Source organism: Tupaia chinensis, unplaced genomic scaffold (genome assembly GCF_000334495.1).
Source record: "Tupaia chinensis unplaced genomic scaffold, TupChi_1.0 Scaffold000290_1, whole genome shotgun sequence".
NCBI classification, from domain to species: domain Eukaryota; kingdom Metazoa; phylum Chordata; class Mammalia; order Scandentia; family Tupaiidae; genus Tupaia; species Tupaia belangeri.
This window is the reverse complement of record NW_006159775.1, coordinates 4,557,112-4,568,041: the sequence shown is the minus strand read 5'-3', so window position 1 is coordinate 4,568,041 and position 10,930 is coordinate 4,557,112. Positions and strand designations below refer to the sequence as shown.

The window sequence follows — 10,930 nt, the reverse complement described above, 5'->3', positions numbered from 1 at the left end:
AAAAATCTAATACACAGAAGAAAATGTGTAAAGCCATAAAAAGTAAATCACACTATAAGAGAGAGAATATTATATATTTATTTGGCTGAAAACTATTTTTCCATTTTACACGAGAAAAGAAAAACTAAAAATGTTAGGAAAAGTCGGGCCTTGTATTTATTTAAAGCTATGACATTATTTCACTGGACTGAAAACTAAATGTAGACTTCAATTTTAAGTACAAGAAGAGATTTCTTTTCTTTTTATAAAAAAAATTTATTTTATTTTATTTTATTTATTTATTTTTAAATTTGACCAGAGAGAAACAGAGAGAAGGGAAATTGAGAAAGCAAGCCATTGGGTTCAGGACTTGAACCACAGTCAGCAATGTGGGTGTCCAGCACCTTTAACCACCATGCCACTTGCCAGCCCCAAGAAAAGATTTCATAAATGTTAAAATCATGTATTTCACTCAACACATTCAATACTTTTGGCAAACATTTATCTTCCTATTTAAAAACACCACATAAAGAAGAGTTTATTTTCAAAAGTAGAATGTACAAGTTCTCTTAAATGTTCAGTTTGCTTAAATTCACCAACCCAATGACATGCATATTCACTGAATGTAGCCGAGGAGGTACAGGCTGAGTGGCAGGTTGGGAAGTCTTGGGAGACTAGGGCTAAGATGGATAAGCAGAGGAGTTTATAATCCAGCGACTAAACAAGACACTTAGACCCAAATTCACCTTCTAGAGGGGAATGGCTGTTATGGTGCCAATCTGAAAACATGGATGCTCGTTCAAATGATATTGATGACAGTGCTAGGGACAGGTATCAGGGCATGGAGGCCAGGGAAATGAGCCTCCACAACTCTGGAAAAGTACAGTAAGGAGAAGGACTTGCTGAACTGAAATCCACCAACTAGCCCATGCACTGAACCAACCACTTACCCATTCAAATAACCAACAGATATTAGCAAAATCCACAATGGGCAAATTGCTGTGTTGGTTGTTGGGAGACAGAACTATGAGGAAGTCCCCATTTCTAGTCTTTGAAAAAGAATCTAAATATTGGGACCAGCAGTTAGTGTAACGGCTATGTCGCTGGACTCCCACGTAGTTGACCGCGGTTCGAGTCCAGGACCCAGTGGCTTAAACTCACACCGGGCGCATGTGCGTATGTGCCCAAGATCCCGAGAGGAGAGTGGAGAAGGGACTGTGGCGTGGCCATCCCCCCTGGAGAGTGATTTCTCGCTTTCTGTCTCTCTGTCTCTCTCTGTCTGTCTGGCAAGCGCATGCGTCCTATAGCAAAAACCTCCCCAAAAAAGAAAAAAAAAAAAAAGAATCTAAATGCCAACTCTTTTCTTCCAGTGAAAAGGTCAATCCCTGGTGGTTCATTATCTTGCCACTTTATATGACAAATAATGATTAAAAAAAAAAAACCAAAAACAAAAAACAAAAAAAAACTTCTCTTCTGCTAATATATAAACCTTGGTACTTGCAATATTTTTACTTTTGATTACTATTATATTTTAGAATTATTTAGTTAATTTTATTATATTTATTGTTTAAAAATTTTCTCTAGGACATGTGTGCTTATAAGAGAGAGACACAGAGAGAGGGAAAGAAAGAGAAAGAAAGTCACCAGGTCCAGGACTCAAACCCAACCAGCCACGTGGAAGAGCAGCACCTCAACTACCACACCATCTGCTGATCCCTATGCTTTATTTATTTATTTATTTATTTCCTCTTGGATTAACTTCTTTCAAAGAAATGAAAGCTTGGTTCTTGCTCTTTAAAGACGATTTTCTTTCTTTCATAGTATTCTCAAGATTCTGTTCAAATTTTTCAAAGTCAAAGAAAGTTAGACCTGAATTATTGTAGAGAGGTATGCTGACTCATAAACTACCTTTTATAGAACACATCACATATTTTTTTTTTTTTTAACAAGGTCTGAAATACCTTGCTGCATTCTATTTACGGGGGTTGTGATGATTAGAGTCATTGATACAAATGCACTTAGGCTAAAAGTGGTAAAACAGCAAAAAAGGAAGTTAAAAATTCTGTATGATAATTTTCTGGAGCTGAGGATAAATAAATTAGCTTCGCGTGGCCTTGTTCTCTTCCTTTCTCTTGTCTGCTGGCATGGCTCCACTCTTGTCAGCCTCCGGCGAGCTGTCTCCTTGAGATTGAGCACCATGCCTTCAATTAAGTTGTAGAGTTTTAATGGAGAGATATTTGAGGTTGATGTGGAAATTGCCAAACAATCTGTGACTATCAAGACCATACTGGAAGATTTGGGAATGGATGATGAAGGAGACGATGACCCAGTTCCTCTACGAAATGTTAACGCAGCAATAATAAAAAGGGTCATTCAGCGGTGTACCCACCACAAGGGTGACCCTCCTTCTCCTGAAGATGATTAGAACAAAGAAAAGTGAACAGATGGTATTCCTGCTTGGGACCAAGAATTTCTGAAGGTTGACCAAGGAACACTTTTTGAACTTATCTTGGCAAACTTCTTAGATAGCAACGCTTTGCTTGATGGTACATGAAGACTATTGTCAGTATGATCAAGGGAAAAACTCCTGAGACAATTCGCAAGACTTTCAATATAAAAAATCGGAGGAGGAAGAAGCCCAGGCCATAAAGAGAACGAGCATTGTGAAGAGCAGTGAAATATGCCTGGCACTGTAACGCTAAGGACTGTTCTATATCCAGTTGTACTGCTCTGCTTAGAGTTGTTAATATCAGACAAACAGTAGATAAATGCAGTAGCGTTTGTATCAGCAGAATGTTGTCCTTATTGCATGTGTAGTTTGAGTACAGACTATGAACCTATGACTGAGTTTTTTCCAGTAATATCGAAAGGTTTTTTTTGGTTGTTGTTGTTTTTTCTTTTTTCTTTTTTTTTTACTTTGCTCTGAATAATACTGAACTGTGGGTTCTCTATTTAAAAAAAAAGAAAAAATAAGCTTCATTATTTATGTTTCTTAGTAAGTCTTGAGGATAAGTCTGTTTATACTGTCTTAACATTCTTGTTCACTTCCAGAGGTATCAAAAGAAAACCCTGAGAGTTCTCTAACTAGCTCCAATTGGTACCTGTTTTCAGGTGTGCCCTTCACTGCAGAAGACCAAATAGATCTGTGGCTGCTGCTTTATATATGGAGGGGTGGGTGAGGTCGGCACTTTGTGGTCACATGACCAGTATCTACACAGTAGCACAAGTTTAAATTCTAGGGTCTCAGATGAACTTGATGGAAAGATTGACTGGAGTCAGAAAACTAGATCCCATGCTTCACCAAAATTTGCGGTGGGTGCCTGGGTCTCAGCTCAGGATGAATGGGGAGTTTCTCTAATCGTTCTTGTCGAATTCATTCAGCCATCAACCAGTGTTTTCTATCAGCCAACTGGGGTACTTACTATATGGCCTGTGCTGTGATACATGTCAAATACACATACATTAATAAAGCATGACTCCCTTCTTGAAGGCACTCAAAGGCTAGTAGCTTTAATTGTCTGTTACAAAAGTTTGCTTTAAATTCTTTTTCATATTCATTTATGATGACAAAGTGGGGTTAACTTATTTATCTATTAGTTTTTTTGGTCATAGGGTGTGTGTGCCCACGGGAGAAACAGAGAGAGACAGTGAGAGAGAACGTGAGAAATCACTACTGGCCATGCTGCAATCCCTTCTCTATTCTCCTCCTGGATTTTTTGGGCACACACACATATGTGCCTGGCATGAGTTTCAAGCTGCCAGGTCAGGGACTTGAACCAGTCAGCCACATGGAAAGTTTAGTACCTTAATCACCATGCCACTAATTTATTATTATTATTTTTTTACCATATCTGATACAAACTTGACATATCCCATCCCTTCTCTGCCTTCCCCCATCAAGAAAAAAGAATGGGGAAGGAGTGTTGCAATTTTATTTTCTAACATTTTCATAGATGTTTGTATATTTTAGAGGGAAGGGCAAATATATTTAAACTAGATTCTTTCTTCTGAAATAGAAGAAAGTCCAAAATACTTACCATACAGAAACAGTCTTTATTTCGGCTATGTAGTTTGCTAGGCCCTGAGCAAAATGCAGATGAGGAACCCTTTGTTCAAAGATGAAGAACGCGAAGCATCATCATCACAGTGTGAATCCAAGTGTGGGCACAACTAGGCACGAGGCCCTGTGTCACTGCATGGGCTGTGGACCCAGGAAACTGGCCCTACATTCTCCATACCTGGGGTGGAGGCCTCATGTTCCTACATTCTGCCAAAAAGCTTAGTTTTTATTCAACCGCATGGCCAAGGAGACCTAAACTACATGATCTCAAGACACTGCTCTAGACCAGCATTTTTAAAGCATGGTCTGAGGAATGCTGTAGAAATAAATGTTGGGTTAAATACAGGCAAGCGGATTTTTATTGAGAACTCAGTGCCTTTAATATACTAATATATACCATGTATTTCTAGGAGGTACAATATAACATGCAGCATTTCTCAAAAATCGTTGATGGGTTTGAGACAACCAAAAATACAGGCAAGAATAAAGCGGTGATACCGGACAGTGAATGACCTAATGACTTGTTCTACAGCTGAGTTCTGTCCTCAACGTCTTCTTTTTTTTTTTAAATTTAAATGTCTTTTTAAAAAAAATTTTATTTATTATCATCATAATCTTGTTTATATTACATTAAATTGCATATAACTTTACAGTGTATTACATTGCTTTTCAAAAGGGATTGCCATGCATGTCAGTCAATACAGAGACATTAAACTCCCCACTTCATCGTTCAATATCTTTTCATCGTTCTTCCCAATCATTATTATTATTATTCCAATTATTTTTTTAACCAGTCAATCACTATTTTTCATTTTGCTTGTAAAAAGACTTTACCCATCATGAAATACTTCTTAGACCAAACCAGTTGAGAATACTATACACATCATCAACTGTAATAAGCCATATCTGTGTCCCACTAATGTCATGCCTATTTGTTCTCTTGCTATCTCTCTCTATTGTCTTCCCTTCACCCCCATTCCACACTGTCTTATTATCGTTAAGTATTTTCACTGTTTTATGTCCTCCAATATTTTTCTCTCTACCATAGAGTGTGCATAGTTGGTATATATAAAGTGGATACATACAATATCTTTCTTTCATAGCCTGGCTTACTTCACTCAGCAATAGATCCTCCATATCTCTGACTCATGTTTCAAAATGATCTCTACCAGGATGGAAGCAAAGAGTATTTATTGCATATCCATGGCAGACACCATTGGTTGTTTATCTCTGATCATCTCCTCCTCCTTACTCATAGAGTCCCTACTTGTTCATGATTAGAAATACCTATGCAACTCTTGCAGTGGAGGCGGTCATGTCACCAAGTTTTGGCCAAGTTGAACATGTGAAAGTGGAGCTTCTGGAAAATATGTTTTCTGACTAAAAAGAAACAGACTCTATTGTTTCTGCTTGGTAGTCAGGAAAAAATACTTGTTGGTACAGGATCCAAGTTATGATGGTGAGTATGAGAGTCTCAGGCAGTGGAATAGAGGACCTGAAAGATCTGGCATCAGCATGTCCCATTAGGGGGATGTTTTCATGTGTTCACAACATAATGTAAATGTTGAAGATGGTGAATCTGTTTATATCCTCCATTTGTTTATTATACACTGTATACATACTTTCAAAGACATACTGTACCCTATGAAGATGTGTAATGATTATATCTACATAAACTACAATTTAAAAAGAGTCAGTCCTGGGACCACCAGTTAGTATAATGGCTATGTCGCTGGACTCCCACGTAGTCGACCGCGGTTCGAGTCCTGGACCCGGTGGCTTAAACTCACGCTGGGCGTGTGTGCGTGTGTGCCCAAGATCCCGAGAGGAGAATAGAGGAGAAGGGATTGTGGTGTGGCCATCCCCTCTGGGGGTGATTTCTCTCTTTCTATCTCTCCGTCTCTCTCTGTCTGTCTGGCAAGCGCACGTGCCCTATAGCAAAAACCACTCCAAAAGGAAAAAATAAAAAGAGTCAGTCCTGAATTTGAGTTCTAATCCTTATTTTGTGTGTGGCAAAGGTTTTATTTTTATAGCCATGAAATAGGAATAATAGCTATCTCTTAGACTGGGTGTGAGGGACCAGCAGTTAGCGTAATGGCTATGTTGCTGGACTCCCATGTATCCGACCACTGTTCGAGTCCTGGACCCAGTGGCTTAAACTCACACCCGGGGGCATGTGCCTGCGTGCCCAATATCCCAAGAGGAGAATGAAGGAGAAGGGATTGTGGTGTGGCCATCCCCCCTGGGGGGTAATTTCTTGCTTTCTATCTCTCTGTCTTTTCCTGTCTTTCTGGCAAGTGCACGGCCCTATAGCAAAAACCTCTCCAAAAAAAATTAAATTAGCTGATATATATATATATATATATATATATATATATATATAGCTCTGAACATATTAATTATTAATATTTGAAAGTAAGATATTATTCTGGAGTATGTACTGAATTGTCTGTGACATTCTTTATTGGGAAATACAGTTGTAAAGAAAATACAAACTGATTAAAAATCAGACAGCAAAAAGTCTTGTAAATACCCAGCAAGATTGTCCTGGATTTTTTTTTAAAACAAAGATAATCTTAACATAGCCAATGAAAGATGAATTTATAATTTCCACATAGAAGACTGTAGGAGATAAGAGTTCATATTCTGAAAAGATCTGTAGTATCATTGATTGAGTTAGAGATAGGTACAATTTTACACAATAGCACATTAGGAAAAGATAGAAAAAGAAAGCTTTTGTTCACTCGCTGTGAGTTCTTATAAGACCACAGTATTGTACTGTGCATAAAGAAATAAGTTCTCAAAAAAGAAAAAAAATTGGAAAGAGATGTTTAAAAGTGAAGACACAGTAAAGTCAGTGTTTCAGGGATGTATAGGCTTTACAAAGTTCTAGATTTTAGCTTTCTTTAAATTTGCTCCAAAGAAAGACTCGGCTACTTGTAACATTTTGGACTTTTCCTCTGTTATCTACTTTTATATAATGAGTAATGGTTAAAGTAAATACATAAATCGAAACCTGTGGAGACAACTGTCTACTAGGTTATTGGTGAATTTATACTTAAATCTGCTTGTGTGTAAGATAGCTGAATCTGCATTTTTAGCCATATTGATGGGAAATTTAGTCCTGACATCCAATGTTATTATCAATATGTGTGGACTTATTCTTTTTTTACTAGTTGTTTTGTGTTTTCGTACTTCTATTTATCTCCTTTTATTTTTCCTGTTGTAGTATTCCCTTAAGTAGTTCCTGAAGAGCTGGTGTAGTTTTAGGAAATTCTATCAGCATTTGTTTATCTGGGAATGATTTTATTTCTCCTTCCCAGTTAAAGGATAATTTTTCTGGGTATAACACTCTCAACTTCTTTCAGAGTTTTAAATATCTTCCCATTCTTCCCTTGCCTGAGTTGTTTCACTTGAGAGTTAGTCTAAAAGGGTACCCTATGTAAGTAACTCCACATTTCTCTTTTGGGATTTTTAGGATATTGTCTTTGTCTTTGCTTTTTTACCAATTTGGTCATGATGTGACTTTATTTCCTGAATTTGAACATCTGCATACCTCTCTAAAGTTGGAAAATTTTCAGCTAATATATCATGAAAGGTATTTTCTATGCCTTTGCCTTTCTCTTTGCCTTCTGAAATACCTATCTTCACATTATCAGTAACAAATAATAATTTATTTCTGTCTCACAAATGTCTTGCCTCTCTGTTTTCTTCCTTAATTTCTTTTCTCATACTCTTCCCCTTCTCCCACTCTTCCCACACTATCTTCAGTATGCCTCAATGTTTTTCCATGCTTCTATATCCTCTAGTCTTTCAATTTCTGCCATACAGTCCAGATAGTATATGTTAAGTGAAGACATACAATTTCTCTCTTTCATAGCCTGGCTCACTTCACTCAGCAGTAAATCTTCCATATTTATCCACTTTCTTTCAAATGCCAGTATCATGTTTTATGACTGAGTAGTATTCCATAGAGTGTATGTGCAACACTTTTTCAATCCAGTCATCTTTCAATCCAGTCATCAGTTCATGGACATTTGGGTTGGTTCCATGTCTTAGTCATTATGAATAATGCACAATAAACATAGATGTGCAAGCACTTTTCTGATTGAGCATTCTCCTATCCTGTTATCCTTATTTTTAGTGGTTATTATTCCATTCTTTTCAGTTGCTTGGACATTTTTAATAATTATTCTTCCATTCTTTTCAGTTGCTTGGACTAAATCTGAGGTTTCATCTGTAAGGTCAGAGATTCTTCTGTGTGGTCTACTCTGCTGTTGACACTTTCCAGGGACATTTTTATTTTCTGCATCATATTCTCTATCTCCAGAAGTTTTGTTTGGTTCTTTTTCAGTGTGTCTATTTCCTTATGGAATTCCTCCTTCAAGTCATGAATGAGTTTTCCTCATCTCTTGGAATTGGTTGTCTGTTTTCTCTTGAATCTCATTGAGTTTTGTTACAATGAATATTCTGAATTATTTTTCTGCAATTTCTGTGATCTCTTGTGTTTTATCCATTGTCAGTGAGGAGTTATTATGTTCTCTTGAGGGGGAGGTATTTCCTGGTTTTCTCCTATTTCTTAAAGCTCTGCTTTGATTTTTAGTCATCTGGTAGTATACTCAATGCTTCCTGTTTCTACGGAGTGTGTTTCTGTAGCTGTGTGCTCGTGTCAACCATAGCTCTGTGGATAGAATTTCAAGACTTTCGCTGGGCATCCGTGGAGCCGAGGGTGAGGTTTATGAAGAGGTTTGCAGTCTATACTGTGGGCCTTCTTCTGGTTCTTGCTCATGGGTTTCAACTTTGAGAAGATTGTTTGTCCTTGACATAGGGGTGGATATACGTGTATATACCTGTTTGACACCTGGGATTAAAAGAACACACAGCTGTAGCTCATACCAATGGAGCAGATGCACACAGAACCTGATTTAGTGGTGCCAGGGAGGACAGCAGAGATGGGAAATGCTCATCTCAAGTGTTGCCTGTTATCAGAAGCATTTGTCTAAGCAGAACCTGTGTCCAGGAGCCGCTGGAAGTGATGACTAACAGAAAGTAGCTCTTTGGCTACGGCACAGGTGGATGTCATGACCAAAACTAGGAGTCAGAGATTCACTGTGTTGGTCAGCCTGAAGCTAATGAAACACACCTCCTTCTACACAGAGGGTGTCTGTATGTGCCACAGGGTGAGGGGCTGTGGATATTTTATTGATATTATAAGTAATTTTTGGCCCAGCCTTTGTGGCATAGTATATAGCATACAGATCTGCAGTGCCGAAGCCACATGGCTGCGCAGACCATCTGACTAGACTTGGACTCAGATTCTGGGTTGACCTGAAAACATGCCAGTGCTTGTGTGTCCACGGTCCTGATGTGCTGGGGGACTGGGGAAGGGGAACTCAGTGTGAGACCCTGTCAAGTGTGTTCCGCCATAGTCCTTTTCCTCCATGTCTCCATCCTGTCAGGATTTTGGCACACACATTTGCCCAGCATGTTTTGTAAGTTTCTAAAGCTGGGATTCAAGTGGAAGTTGACCACGTGGGATCCAACTCTTTATGCAGAGGGCTTAAACAGTGCTATGGGACTGGTCCAATAAAAGTAATTTCTAACCTATCTTTAACATTAATTTCATAAAGTTTTGTTTATATAGGTTAAATTTAAAAAAAATTTTTTTAATCGTCAGAGGGCATGCGCACTTGCCAGAGAGAAACAAAGAAACAAAGAAAGAGAGAGAGGAAGAAAGCATCCCCCAGTGGGGCGTGCTGATGCCACAGTCCATTCTCTTCTGTTTTTCCATCCATCCTGTTGGGATTTGGGGCATGCACACAATGAACACGGCATGTTTTTCAAGCTGCTGGGGCCGGGATTCAATCTCTGGTCAGCATATGGAATCTGGCTTCTTTCTTTATTTAAATTTAAGGAGATTTATTTAATTTTATTTATCATTATTATTATTTTTAAATTTGCTACAGGGCATGCACACTCACCAGGGAGAGAGAGAGACAGAGAAAGAGCAAGCAGGTCCAGAACTCAAATTATTTAAAAGTAGAGCTATAACTCCCTTATTATAAAAATTAAGTAGACGATTTAAATTGCAAAATTTGGCACAGATGTGGAAGTGAGAACTAACGCTCAGTGTAGGACTGGAGCTTCTCTTCCAGAGAGCCCTGAACACAGGGATGGAGCAGCGCCGTGTGACCAGGCTAAGGTTTTGTCCAGGACTCGGGTTTGAGATGCAGTGGGCTCATGTGTGATCCTGCCTCAAGATGAGGAGCTCACAGGAAGCATTTCTTCAACGGTAAAACGAGGATTGGCCTGGCTACACTTTTTCCACTTTAGATGCGAGCAAAGTGGACACACATGCAGGATGGGGGTAATCCAACAGTCTTCATGCAGACGAGAAGCCAAAAACAGGGGCTTAGTGTGTAGGAATGGCAACGTGAAAAGAAAGATGAAAGCCGCGGGCAGACCATCTTACCGCATGGAGAACTGCGTTTTTGTGACCTGGGGCTTGCAGAGGCATTGCGGTGAGGACCACGTTTCCCCACCACCCTTAGTCACAGGCCGCTGGAGTCTGATGGAAACAGGGAAGTATGATTGGTTACGTGCAAACTTTGACTGGCAATATACTGTTTCGCGATGGCAACCTAAGCTATGAGAAATAAAATCACTGGTAATTTACTGGGTTTTGGAAAGTCAGTTACCACTCTAAAAGCTGAATCGAGGGCCAGCCCTATAGATTAGTGGTTAAGGGAGCTGGATTCCACGTGGCTGATTTTAGTTTAAATCCTGAGCCTGGAGGCTTAAAAAATCTGCTGAGTGTGCATGAGTGTATGCCCCAAATCCTGACGGGATGGAGAAATGGAGAGGGGATGGCAGCATGGAATGATTTCCTTC

The 10,930-nt window shown here is 39.0% G+C and overlaps 1 pseudogene; it reads left to right on the top strand.

The window, feature by feature from the left end:
• The first annotated feature begins 2,176 nt into the window (after nt 1-2,176).
• LOC102500844 (S-phase kinase-associated protein 1 pseudogene) lies at nt 2,177-2,656 on the top strand (annotated as a pseudogene).
• Nucleotides 2,657-10,930: the final 8,274 nt, after the last annotated feature.